The following is a 14539-nucleotide window of genomic DNA, read 5'->3' as shown; positions in this document are numbered from 1 at the left end:
TGGTGATAGTTTTCAATCCAATGATAGAAACCTAGAGTGATGTGAACTACATGAATCTATGTCATATCATACACAACAGTGATCTTGCACAATAGTTGTAAGTATTGCTAAGTAAAAAATGATAGACCTAAAGGGACGGAGAGTATTGACAAGTCAGGAAGTATGTATAAGAATGTGATTCTATCATACTACAATCTATGAACAAAAATGATGAATGGCAATCTAGTTTTGTAAAAAGAGATAATCTATGAAGACCTTGATAATCTTAGAGGATCTGGTTAATACTGAGAGGGGGGGTGAATCAGTATTAATAATAATTTCAATCTTAACACTTGAACTTGTAAAACTTCTTCAAATCAAACATAAACCAATAATAAACTCTTTACCATTACCGGTAATCACTGATAACCAACTGTTAAACTGGTTTATTGGAACAACTCATTAAGTGTTCATCAATATGCATAAACTGAAAGTAAAACATAACATCACATAAAAACATTCACCATATGAACACCATGTTTTTCACGTGGAAACCTAAATAGGGAAAAACCATGGTGGGAATTGGTACCCACAAAAAATTGTGCACTCTTTCGAAATGTGCCATGTTAGGATCCTAGCCCTGTTAGAAGCTTACAATGATGCCCTGTTAGGAGTAACCCGGTTAAGGGATTTAGATGATGAGCCCTGTTAGGAGCTTTGACATGTTAGGATCAACCTTGCAAGAGGAGTTAACACTTTGATATAGAGCTACCCGGATAAGGGATTTACAATGTAAGGCCTTTTAGGACCTACTTGGTTAAGGGATTTTGACTGCTGCAATTGTTAGAGAACAACATTGAATGATCTGGGTACAACACTTAACTGCTTGCTTGATCAGATCCAATTAAGCTCCAAATCTGCTACTCTTTGGGAGATCTCATACTCTAGTTCAGCTTCACACTTTTCTCAAAACCACTGACACACCAAACATTAATTGTACCAACATAAATAACCTTTACAACTTAGTCGGTTACAAAACCATAAGACTTCCAACATAGATCGTCACAAATCTTTTACAACTCATTACAGATCATCATTGATCATCATATGGATCATTACAATCAATTACAAATGTTGAATGATCATCGCATCTCGATCTGATACAAAGTCAAACCCTTAGAATACTCCACTAAGCACTTTGTATATCCCGAAGAAATTCGCTCTCCAAACGCGCCAAGACATATTTCAAACACTTCACGTGGTTTGTGCCACATCATCACCAACATTTGAACTTGATGTAGATCACCGTCAAACCAAAAATCATTACCGGTTAAGAGAATTCTTTACCAGTCCTTAAACCCTACCAAAAATACAACAAAAATCATAAACATGATGCGATTTCAATCAGATACATATTACAATGATACTAGCTCACTTTCCAAACCGCAACACTTCAATCATCACCAATCGCCAAATCAAATCAAAACATTCCTTGTTTACCAGTTAAGGTCCTAATTCCCTATTCATTGTCTATAATACCTGTAAGGCATTTCCGGTAGACCAAAAAGACTTAGATGAAAAAATACAACATAGTAAACATCAGTTGCCATCAATGACAACACAAATAATTGATCAAAGTCATCTGATCATGCAATCTAAATCTCTTCATCACAATGTCATCACAAACAGTCCTTTACTGGTTCAGCCACCATTCTTGATCTGCATCAGTTATGCCAATCATGCCAACATTCTCCCCTTTGGCATTGATGACAAAACCAACATAAACTCCAACATATTCAACTAAAATCATGCTGCTCAGTTTCAATCTTCTCTATTGTACTTCACTCTTCTGTCAGTTCACTCAGTTCGTCTTTACCTAGAACTAAATCTTCATTTCTTCTCCCCCTTTCTGTTACACATATTCTCCTCCTTATGCTAATATATTTCTTCTCCCCCTTTGACAACAATGCCAAAGGTGCATATGCATCGTCAGTCATCAAATCTCATCTAAGTTGCTCCCCCTGTAGAGTAGCCACCATTTCATCAATCCTCGATGAAAAATATTCGGTAAGCCCATTGGATCGATGCATCTCCTGCATCTTAGTTCTTCTTATGTAGGGGTCTGACCCATAATTTACCTTTGAGGTACTCAAAGGTATTCTTCGGTAATGGTTTTGTGAAAATGTTTGCAAGCTGCTCTTTGCTTGTCACATGCTCCATTCTAACTTGCTTCTCCTAGACTCTCTCCCTCAGAAAGTGATATTTCAATTCTATGTGCTTTGTCCTTGCATGTAATACAAGATTTTTTGAAATATAAATAGCACTTGTATTGTCACAACGAATAGTTACCGGTTCAGACATATCAAGTTTAAAACCTTCTAATACATGTCTCATCCAGATTTCCTGCGTGCAATTTATTGATGCTGCAACATACTCTACCTCTGTTGTTGAATGTGATACACATGTTTGCTTCTTACTTGTCCAAGAAACCAATCTACCTCCAAGAAGAAAATATCCACCCATAGTGCTTTTTCGGTCATCAACATTGCCTTCCCAATCTATATCAGTAAACAATTCCAAAGAAAAATCATTTTTATAAGGATACCATAAACCATAGTCTATTGTGCCTTTCAAGTACCGGAATATCCTTTTCACTGCTACCAAGTGAGTCTTCTTGGGATCCTTCTGAAATCTAGCAACCAAACCAATAGCATGTGCAATATCAGGCCTATTGTGAACAACATAATGCAACTTACTGATCATGGACCTGTATTCCTTTTCATCAACAGAGGGTGAATCATCTTGCTTAGATAGTTTACAACCTGTTACCATCGGAGTACCAACCGGTTTACAATCCTCCATGCCAAATGTTTTCAACACTTCCTTTACATACTTACTCTGACAGATAAATATTCCACCATCCAATTTTTGGACCTGTAACCCAATGAAAAACTTAATTTCACCAATAAGAGACATTTCAAATTCTTTCTTCATCTCGTCAACAAATGCCATACATAAATCATCATCACCTCCAAAAATTATATCATCTAAAAATACTTCAACTATCAATACTTTGTCTCCATTAGTCTTAAGATATATGTTACTGTCATGTGTGTGAAGTAGGGTACCTGTAGCTACAACACAAACACTCAATAGATCATTACAAGCATGGTTAGAAAATTAAAAGCAAATGAAAGATAAACCATGACAAAGTGACCTATCGCCTCCTAAGAGGTGCGAGTATGGATTTGCTCTCAGATCTGGATAAGCAATCCCAGTGACTTGACTACACCTAGACAAAGGATTTGAAATAATGATGATATGCAAGCTAGATGAGATTGATTATGCTAGATTGATTCAAGAGTATAATTAAGCTAATGATATGCATGATTAAGCTATGATGATGATGCAATTAAGCTAGAAAAGAGATTGAATAAGCTACGTGATTCAACAGTTATGCTAGAAAATGATCAAATCAAACTAGATCTAAGATGCAATTGCCTATAATAGCAATTCTCAAATGATATGATAGAATGGATATGCCTATAGTAACAATGTCTAAAATGATATGAGATGGGATACATTGTACTCCAAAATGGGGGATATTTATAGGATTTCCAAGGCTAGGGGTGAGGTGGCAGGAATCAACGGTCAAGATTGAGTCTGAAGATATCAAGGGTGAAATTGGAGGAGGTTGGAGAAGAGGTTGAGGAAGGGACACTTGTCATCTCTGTGGTGACAAGTGTCAAGGAGCCTTTCTCCTAAGAGGACAAGTTTCCAAGGGGAGACATGTGGCATAAGTGCCATGTGTCTCAAGGGGAGGATATCCAACTCGTAGGAGGTTAGGATGTGCAAGATAGGATAGGGTTAGTTAAACCCACAGTTAGGTGGAATGGGTTAGGTTAGGGGGATGGTTAGGTTAGGTGGTTAGAAGTTAGGAGGCATGTGGGTAATTTGAATTTAAAAATTCAAATTATAGGAAAAAGGCTAATTAACTTACAACAACTCATAAATTGATTTGTTTTAATTGATTAGGGGATTAGAAGAAATGAATTAAATGGGGGGAGGATTAATTAATTCAGATTAATTAATCAAAGGAGACTATTGAAATGAACCTATTAAATAAATCCTTAGATTTATTAATAAGCAAATGAAAGGGATTTAATCAAATTGCTAATGAATTTAATTAAATTAGGAAGGGGGAACAATTAAGTAATTGCTTATTTAATTAATTATCTTCAGATGATTTTTTAGGTGTATACATTTTTCCCCTCTTTGAAGCAAGGTGTGATGACGCATTGATTCAAAGAATAATCTCATTTTGATGACGATATTAGTTCGATAGGATGCCCCAGACATTGATTGATAAATTGCGATATGATGATGCCCCCTCGGGAAATCAATTGAGATAATTGACCTATGGAGTGTTTGGATCGTTGCGAAATTGATTTCCCAATGAGAATTGATTTGATTTCCACAACATTGATTGATGAAAGCGTGAGTTCTTTGGTCACGATGATGTGATAATTGATAAAGCTTGATTGACGTCAACAAGATTGATTAGATTGATGAGATCGAGATTTAGTCTGGTTTCAAGAATGACACCTTCTGTATAAGACAAAGATGATCAAAGCGTCTGGTTTCAGGAATGATATATTCTGTATAAGACTTGATTAGAACATTTGGTTCCAGGAAAGATACAACCTGTATGAGACATGATAGAATAGATCGGATGAGATCGATTGATATATTTTATACGATTGATTGGATAAAGAACTAACAACTTGTTGATATCATGTTGTAGGAAGATTCAGATGTGCTGATGTTGGCATATTTGAGGGAGTAGCATAACATTTGCGTTGGGTTGACAATATTTGGAGAGAGATGAGTCATCGTTCTAATTGTGTATACACTTATGATGATACATTGATGATTCCTACGATAGATTTGGCCTTGGATAAGATGAGCTTTTTTGATCCTATGCAAGAATGAAATGCAAGCTAAATGCAAAGCTACGATCGAACCAGTCACTGGGTTATTGTGTTTTATCATCATTGAGTGTTTTAAAAAGTGGGAAGTGAGTGCAAACATCGATGGTATAATTAAACCATGATGACCTAAGAACTACTTTCCTGGATTTTGATATTGCAAGTTAGCACATGCATCAAGGTATAATTGAACCAAGATGACCTGAGTGTTGTTTGCGTAAAACATGCAGTATTAACCATTTCTATATGCAAATCTGAAATGTCTTCAATGATACCCCAATGATCATGTCCTTAGACAACTTTGCACATAATAACGATTAATTACAGACAACAAATAAGAAAAATATCATGTTCCTTCCTTGTTCCTCTAGTCAAGACATCATGGAGTCACTCAGAAATCATGATAGTGAAAATCAAGATAGAAAAGTTGAACAATCATTGATTAAAGTTGCAAACATCATTAGGCAAAATATATCATTCAGTGATATGTGTGTGTCGTGCTTGGACTGACATGTGATAGTTTTGATGATTGATAATTTGATCTCGTGTTCAACATTGGATGTGTCTCAGTTTTGCTTGACAAGAGTTGCCTAACTATTGTTCTACCTGTTTGATTAAGCTCAAAATGATAAAAAAAATTGCCCCCATCTAGGTGCAAGATTTTGCCCCGAGCCTAGAAACAAAGTCATTATGATAATACGCAATGATCCAAACCATGTTGAGAAATTAGTTGCGATGTCTGCGTCCTACGTATGTACAAAGGTTTATTATGGATATGAACATCGCTGACAGAAAATGAATAGATGGCACCTAATAGATGCATGAACTAATAGATGGAAGAGCTAGCTGACATATGGCACCTATTTGTCAGGTTTTCACCATCTGTTTTTATTGCACTTTTTCTCATATTTGATTTTTTTTGTTTATTTTTCACTGTTTTTGTTGTTTTTGTATTTTTTGATTTTCCACTGTTTTTTATTTTTCTGCTTTTTCACTGTTTTTGGATTTTTCTTCTTTTTCAGACATAAAACTTCTTCAGATGTATGCTATTGATGGGTTCCTCGAGCTGATCCTTGTCCTGTGTTGATAGCTGATATGCTCCTGACCCAAATATTGTTGTGACCATAAACAAACCTAACCAGTTTGGTTCAAACTTCCCTTTCTTTTCCCTATCTGACTTGTTTCATGGATTTTCCTTTAGTACTAGTTCTCCAACTTGAAATGCTCTTGGTTTGATCTTGTGATTGTAATTGTGGCACATTCTTTGCTGGTATACCTTTAAATGATCAAAGGAATTTTGTCTTCGTTCATGGATCAATTCTAACTCTTGCAATCTAAATACTCGTTGTTCTTCATCGGGGACAAGACCTTTTAATGATACTTATAGAGAAGGTATCTCGACTTCTATTGATAGTATTGCTTCTGATCCATAGATGAGAGAAAGGCGTGGCACTTGTTGGTGTGCGGATACTGGTACGGTAGGCCAATAAAGCAGGGTTCAATTGAATGTGCCAATCTCTGCCAACATCATTCATTGTCTTTTTGAGGATTTTCAGAATAATTTTGTTTGATTCTTCTGCTTGCCCATTCCCTTGGGAATAGTAGGGTGTGGAAAATCTGTGTTGGATTTTGAATTTCTCACATAGGTCTTGTACATCATGATTCTTGAATGGTCGTCCATTATCAATGATAATGGTCATGGGTATGTCATAGCGACATATGATGTAGTTCAAGATAAATGCAACAATTTGTTTTCCTGTGATATTGATGAGAGGTACCACCTCAATCCATTTTGTGAAATATTTTGTAGCTACAAGGATGAATGTGTGACCATTGGATGAAGAAGGATTTATCTTTCCTACTAGATCAAGACCCTACTGGTAGAAAGGCCAAGATATTGCCAAAGCATGAAGTTCTTTTGTTGGTGCCTGAATCAAATTCCCATGGATCTGACATTGTTTGCATGTTTTAGCTTTCTGAAAATAATCTTGTTCCATAGTTGGCCAATAATATCCCAAGCGTATGAGTTTTTTCGAAAGGGTAAGACCACTTGAATGAGTGCCACAAATGTCATTATGGACTCCATTTAAGGCCTCCGCATATTATTCTTGCTCGAGACATATTAAAAAAGTATCGTCCAGACCTCGTTTAAAAAGGGTATCCACAACGAGAGTATAATGGGAGGATTGGCGAATAAAGTTTACCTTTTGGTTCTTTGATAAGTTAGGAGGGAAGATATTATCTTTTAGGTATGTGTAGGTTTGGCCATAGCGAGAGGAATCATGCCCAATAAGGTGATAGATAGTTTGGGAATCAAGACAATTATGTGCAGGGTAAAACAACTCTTCCACGAGGAATTCATAACGCTCTTGATTTTCCTATGTCTATAATAGAGAAGAAAGTGTTACCATGGCGTCTGCTGCTTTGTTGTCATTCCTCATAATCTGATGAAAAGATATTTCTACACAATATTTCTTGACATCATCAACCATCTTCTTATAAGGCATTAGTTTTTTATCCTTTGTTTGATAATCGTCATTAATTTGATTGATGACAAGCTGAGAGTCTCCAAAGACCTAAAGTTGTGTAATGTCCCATTCTATAGTCATTTTGATACCTATAACCAAAGCTTAATATTCTGTTGTATTTTTGGTGCATGGAAAACTTAATTTTTACGATTTTGGAATTGTATGACCTTGTGGCGTGATGAATAGAATGCCTGCTCCTGATCCATGTTGTGTATATGAACCATCAAATTATAATTGCCATGTTTTTGTGGTGACCATTAGGATATCAACATCGGGGAATTCAATGCGTAAGGGACGATCATCTTGCAGCGGTGCCTCTGCTATTTGGTCTGCAATGACTTGCCTCTTGATAGCTTTTTTGTCCACATACTCAATATCAAACTCACTCAGGATCATGATCCATTTTGCTAGTATTCTTGTTAATGTTGCCTTGCTGAGCAAATACTTCAATGGATCGATTTTAGTTATCAACTTGATGGAGTGAGAAAGTAGATAGTGTCTTAATTTTTGAGAAGCAAAAAATGCCACCAAGCATGCTTTTTCTGTTGGTGAATAATTGATCTCGTAGCCTACTAATGTTCTGCTGATGTGGTAGATGGCTCGTTCTTTTCCTTCATTATCTTGTTGTGCAAGCAGAACTCCTAATGATACTCCGATGGTTGATAAATAAAGTAACAACGACTTTCCTAGAATTGGTGACATTAGGATGGGTGGTTGCATGAGATAGGCCTTGATCTTATTGAATGTATCCTCACATTGATGGTCCCACTTGAAATTAACATTTGTATGCAATAGATGAGTAAATGGTTGGCACTTATCTGCTAGCTGAGCAACAAATCTTTTTATTGACTATAGTCTGCCTTGGAGTGATCTTAGTTGACTGATATTCCGAGGAGACGCCATTTCCATGATTTCCTTGACCTTAGCTAGAAGTACTTTGATACCTCTAGCTGAGACAATGTAGCCCAATAGCTTGCCTGAAGTGACACCAAAGGCACATTTCTTGGGATTGAGTCGTAGCTTATACTGTTCTAACCTGTCAAAGATCTTTTCTAGTATTCCTATATGGTCTTCTTTATTGTATGATTTGGCCAATATGTCATCCACATAATCTTCCATGAATGTATGCATCATGTCATGGAATATCGTTGTCATAGCTCTCTGATATGTAGCACCTATGTTCTTTAGTCCAAAATGCACGACGTTCTAGCAGAAAGTACCCCACAGACATGTGAAAGTTATCTTTTCTTGATCTTTAGGTGCTATTTTAATCTGATTGTATCCGGAGAAACCATCCATTAGAGAAAACATGGAGTGTCCAACAGTTAAATCCACGATAATGTCAATGTTAGGTAAAGGAAAGTCATCCTTTGGACATGCATTATTAAGATCTTTGAAGTATGTGCATATTCTGATACTTTTATCTGGTTTGGACACAGGAACGATGTTTGATACCCATTGAGGATATGCGACATGTCTGATGAATCCGAAATCCAATAATTTCTTTAGTTCTGCTTTGACCAGAAGAGCAATATGAGGATGCATCTTCCTTAATTTTTGTTTAACTGGCTTGGCTCCTGGATTAACATTTAAGTGATGTATAATAAGCTCTAGATCCAATCCTGGCATGTCTACATATGACCAGGCAAAATTAACTTGCCGTCATTTGAAGAATTCCATGTATTCTTGCATTTCTTGTTTGGACAGTGAAGTTGTTGGATGTAGAAACTTTGGTTGCTTTGTTGTGCCAATGTTAACTGCCTTTGTTGGTTCGTCAAAATGGATAACCTTTCTTGATAGTGCACAAGCAAAGTGTCAAATTTCCCATCTTCCGGCGCCTCGAGGAGGTTTTCACTGTTAGATGCGTCCTTTCTTGTTGCAGTTTCAATTGCATTAAGATATACAGATATGGCATGGTCATTAGGAAAGGTATCAATGGCAGTATGTCTTTCATTTTCCCAATCAATAAGTTCAGGGTGGATTAGAGGTAAGGGGTCATTAGGTTGAGATGTTTCAAGGGTATCAAGGGTCATGATAGATATGTCAAAGTTTTTGATATGTATGTCAATGTCTAGAATGGTACTCTCATCAGAATGACCTCGTGCAAGGAGTTCTTGATCGTCCTCGATTAAGTCCAAGTCAGCCGAAGGTGATTCTAATTCAAGTGCGCTAGTTCCTAATGTTTGCCCTACTTACGTGTGAACTACATCATCTCCTACATCTTCTTTGAAGCAATTTTCTTCAACTGATTCTTCAGAGTGATAGGAATCCCATTCCTATTCATTAGAATTTCTCTCACTTGTAGCTTGTAATATACAGATTTGTTCATATAACGTTTGATTTGTTTCTTCTGCTTTTCTTGCTATATATTTTCTTCTTTCATATTAAGCTTCTTCTGGACTGACATTGAGTTTTTTCAACCTTGCTATGAGCTCTCCTTTATTAGTACTAGGTTCGTGCTTGTTTTGATTGAGAGTTAATGTTGCTTGGGAGGTTCTTTTAGTTTGTTTTTCCTATTGATTTGAGGCTTGCTTCTTTTTCCATTTCATGTTTGCTTGTGCTTGTTGCTTAGCAGATGCTTCTTCCCTTTCAATTGCAAGTTGTTCTTGCCTGTTTTCATATTCCTCTTGTTGTTGGCTAGAATATGTATCGTCTGGTAGAGTAACTTGTCCATACCCTAAGCTTGCTTTGTCTCTAGCTGTTGAGTATGAGGTTGGATAGGTTCTGAGATACCTTCTTTTCTTTTTCCTATAGGACCTGTTCTAGTGTATCCCATTTTTTGAAGGATGTTAAATCCTTTTCCATACTTTTCAGTGGGTATTCTGACATTGTTGATCTTTTGTTGGACTTCTTCATCCTTGTATAGCCACTGTAGCACATCTTTGTCTTTTGTTTCCTCTAATAAGGTCCCAACACTAACAAATGCTCCATCAAATATTGGAAGATGTTTCACAATTGGTTGTTGTTTAGAGTTTGATGGTTTTCCAAAGGACTTTGGAGAAAGTGGTAGTTGTGATATTGAATATTGTCCATTCCCTTGATCTCTTAGCTGCATTTGTTTTTTCATACTTGACAAAATTGAGGCAAATGATTTTTCTTTGGATTGTGTGTTTGAAGATGATGCCTCCCAATTATGAGGAACAATGACCTCTTGAGCTGGTTTTAGATTACTACAGTATTGAAATGGATTCGAATCTGCTGAGATCGTGATTTCCTGCTACCATTTTAGGGAAATTTTAGGCACTGATGATATGTTGATGGAACAACTTGTATGTCATTTATCCAGGGTCTTCCCAAGAGTATATTGTATGATAAGTCCAAGTCGAGAACTTGGCATGTTGTGTCTTTCTGCAAAGGTCCCACTCTGATGGGTAATATCACAATTCCTTTAGAGGAACACTCTTCTTCATCATATGCTTTGATGGTGATCTTTTTCCGGGGATCAACTGCATCTTCTGAATAATCTAGAGCACAGACAAGATTTAATGAGCAAATGTTTAAAGCCATCTCCTCCATCTATTTGGATATGTTTAACTTGCGTCTTATGAATGAGGACTTCAATATGCAAGGGATCATTATGGGGATGTTGCAAGGACATGTCGTCTTCTTCAGTGAATGATAAGAAGTGAGGGATTGTGAGATGTCCCACCATGGTTTGGAATTGATCTATATCAAGATCCTTAGACACCGTTGTATCTACCAATTCTCGTTCAATAATTTCTTTGTGTGTAGGTAAAAGCTTTAAAAGTTCTAAGATGGATATTTGCGCGGGTGTTTTCTGTAATTGATCCACTAGACTGTATTGTTTTGCAGTGGATGACATGTTAGTGGTAGGACCCAACAAAAAAACTTTATCTTTTCTTCTTGAGATATCATGAGTAGGTTCTTGATGTTGTTTTTCTTTTACTACAATCACATTTACCACATTATCATATGTATGAGCATAATTCACCCTTGCTTTACCCTTACCATTATGTGTGGTTGATGATTCACCCTTCTCATAGTTTGGAAGTAGAGTTTTAAAAGTTGTATGAGATTCATTTGTCGTATGTCCATCCACAATTATCACTCCATTATCAATCAAATCTTGGATGACATGTTTCAACCGCTGACAATTATCTGTGTGATGTCCTTTGTTTCGATGAAAATCACAATAATGGTTGTCATTCCACCAAGAGGGTTTCACTTGAGGTTCGTAGTTTCTTCCTTCTGGAAAAGTAATCAATTTGTTTGCGAGAAGCATCTTTAGTGCTGACCCAAGTAGTTCTCTAATGTTTGTAAATTTCCTTCGAAAGAAATTGTTGGAAGTTGATTTTTGGTGATTGTTGTTTTGTTGAGCTGCTACTGAGTGAGTGGATAAATTGAAAACTAGTTGTTTTGGTTTTACATTGTTGTTATCCACTATCCCATTATTGACAATATTTCAATTTCTATTCCAAAATTTAGGCTTATCATTGTTATTGTTGCTAACATTGTTGTTAGGAGGATTAACTCCTTCTTTGTATAGCTTCAACTCACCCTTCTTTACCATAGCTTCTTCCATTCTGATACCATTATCAATCATCTTTTCAAAATTTTGATGGCATTGCATTTTTAGATGATATCTCATTTGTCCATTTAGGTTGTCAATGAATATGTCTATTTTCTCATATTCTGACACCGTTCAAGGATATCATGAAGCTAATTGTCTCCATCTTTGTAGAAATGTCATGAAAGGTTCTCCACTCTTTTGTTTAGTATTACATAAGTCTAGCATTGTGACCTTATGTTGAATGTTGTAAGAGTTGTGAAACAAACTTATCCACCAATTTTGCGAATGATCTAATTCTAATTGGAAGTTTGGAGAACCATTCCATAGCTAGTCCACTTAAGCTCTTTGGAAATAATCTCATTAGGTATGTATCCTCATGTGCAAACTCCATACTCATCGTGCAAAATTATCGTATATGATCTTGGGGATCACTGCTTCCATTATATTTATCGTATCGAGGAGTTTCACAACCTGTATGAAATGGTATCATGTTTAGATTTCTATTAAATGGGTAAGGACATATTTCTTGAAGCGAGTATCTTCTAACAGTTCCTCTTTGCATATCTTGAATCTGTGTTTGTATCCTTTGTATTTGTTGTGTCAGAGCTGTGATAGGATTATCAACATGATTTGTTCTTGTATAACCATGAGTGTGTGTTCTAGTATGATCTTGATCTCTTCTTGTATCATCTCAACTCTTTCTTGTGTCCTCATTAGATTTGACATGGTTGAGAATTTCTATGTCATCCTTTTTGGGAATGGAAGTTTCCTCGTTAGTTCTTGTGTTATCGGGAATTTATGCATCGTCATTTTTGTGACCAAAAATATCCTCGTGTCGTTCGTTATCATGGAAAAGGTCACTTCTCTTTTTTCCTAATTTTCTGACATCAAAATCTTGGGGGACTGTAGCACCAGATTTTGCTAACATTAGGAAGTATTTTTCTTTTTATTTCTCCAATATTTTCGCTATAAATTTATCGAATTTAGGGTCTTGTTTGATTTCTCCGAGATGTTGTTCTGTTATTTCCCCTTCTTCTTGTATTTCATTTTCGTGTTCCATGTTCCTATAGTCTTCAATTATTTTAAATGTTTCAATTTTTCGTTTGTGCGATCCTCCTTCTCTGCGCTCTAGTTAAAATGGGCATACACGTGTGTTGGATATTGTGCAAGGATTTGATTGTCTAAAAGTTGTTTCAATAAGGGATCAACTACCTATGTTATGATAGAGTGATATGACATGAAAAGATAATTCAAGTGTTTGAATGTTTTCAAGTTTTTCAATCTTCGGTTTTGGAATGCAATGATGATGACTTTGATAAAACCAAGTCCAATAGGAATGATATATCCTACGATGTGGGACAAGGTTATCCTGACCAAACATTGTAGTTTCATGATAGAGGATGATAGATCCTGATGAGAAACAATGTTTGAGTGATCAGTTTATCAAAGAGGGTGATAATGCACCTTGAGATGTTTAGATCTTGAACTTGTTGAAGGTGAATACTTGAAAATCTTGGGGGTGTCTACCTTTAGAATCCGATTTGATAGGAGATAACTTGATCAAGCAAACCAACAAGACAATCTAAGTATAAAATGACAGATATCAGGTTGTTATTCTCACTATAAATTGACCAAGAAAACATGATAGGTCTAAAAAAGACATGCAAGAAGACAGTTCTGGACAGACAGAGACATAAATTCGTACGATAGTTTAGGCAATCCCAGACGACAATTTAGACAGAATCATACGATAAACTAGGAATATCGCACGACAAAGGCCTAAATTCGTACGACACTTACCACAAAACCAGATAACAAAAGATAACAAAAAACCTTATGTAAAACTGACTCGTATAAGCATTCCCACTGAACCAAATGATAAACTAGATTTCCCGTACGACAAACTAGAAAACTCGTACGAGTGAGGACAAAACAAAGAGAAAAAAAATTATTTGGACATATTTTTTATCAATGAAGTTTGATGTTTTGATTCTGTTTTTCAGTTTTTAGATGTCTGATTTTCTGTTTCAGGGATGAAGACACAACAAACACGTGATATGATAAGTGACCTCAAGCACAACATGCTAAATCCTAAGGAAGTTGGCTAAGAGAAAAAACCTTTGTTTGCAAACTTAGGTACACACCCAATAGCTAATCAGAATACGGTCGTTGAGTCTCGCGCAATGGATTCTCAATGCCGTATTATCCGACTCCAAATGCTAATGGGGGAACAATATTGCAAGTGTATTGGGAGAGTTACTATCTCTCTTGCACAAAGATAATCCCCCTTTCAAAGGTGAATTAGGTAGCTTCTATCTTAGGGTTCGTAGTAAGGTTTCTGTTTGAAATTACCCCTTGCAATCGCGCAAGCGCGATTGAGGCCTATATCCCAACAAGGTAACAAAACAAGAAGTAGTCATGCAAGCGTGATTGAGACCACGAGGCCCTATTAAATGTATGATATGAGAGATCTCAAAAAAGAAAACTCAAATAATCCCATCCTTCGAGACTTT

Source organism: Cryptomeria japonica, chromosome 6 (genome assembly GCF_030272615.1).
Source record: "Cryptomeria japonica chromosome 6, Sugi_1.0, whole genome shotgun sequence".
NCBI classification, from domain to species: domain Eukaryota; kingdom Viridiplantae; phylum Streptophyta; class Pinopsida; order Cupressales; family Cupressaceae; genus Cryptomeria; species Cryptomeria japonica.
The sequence above is the reverse complement of the archived record's forward strand: the minus strand, read 5'-3'. Positions refer to the sequence as shown.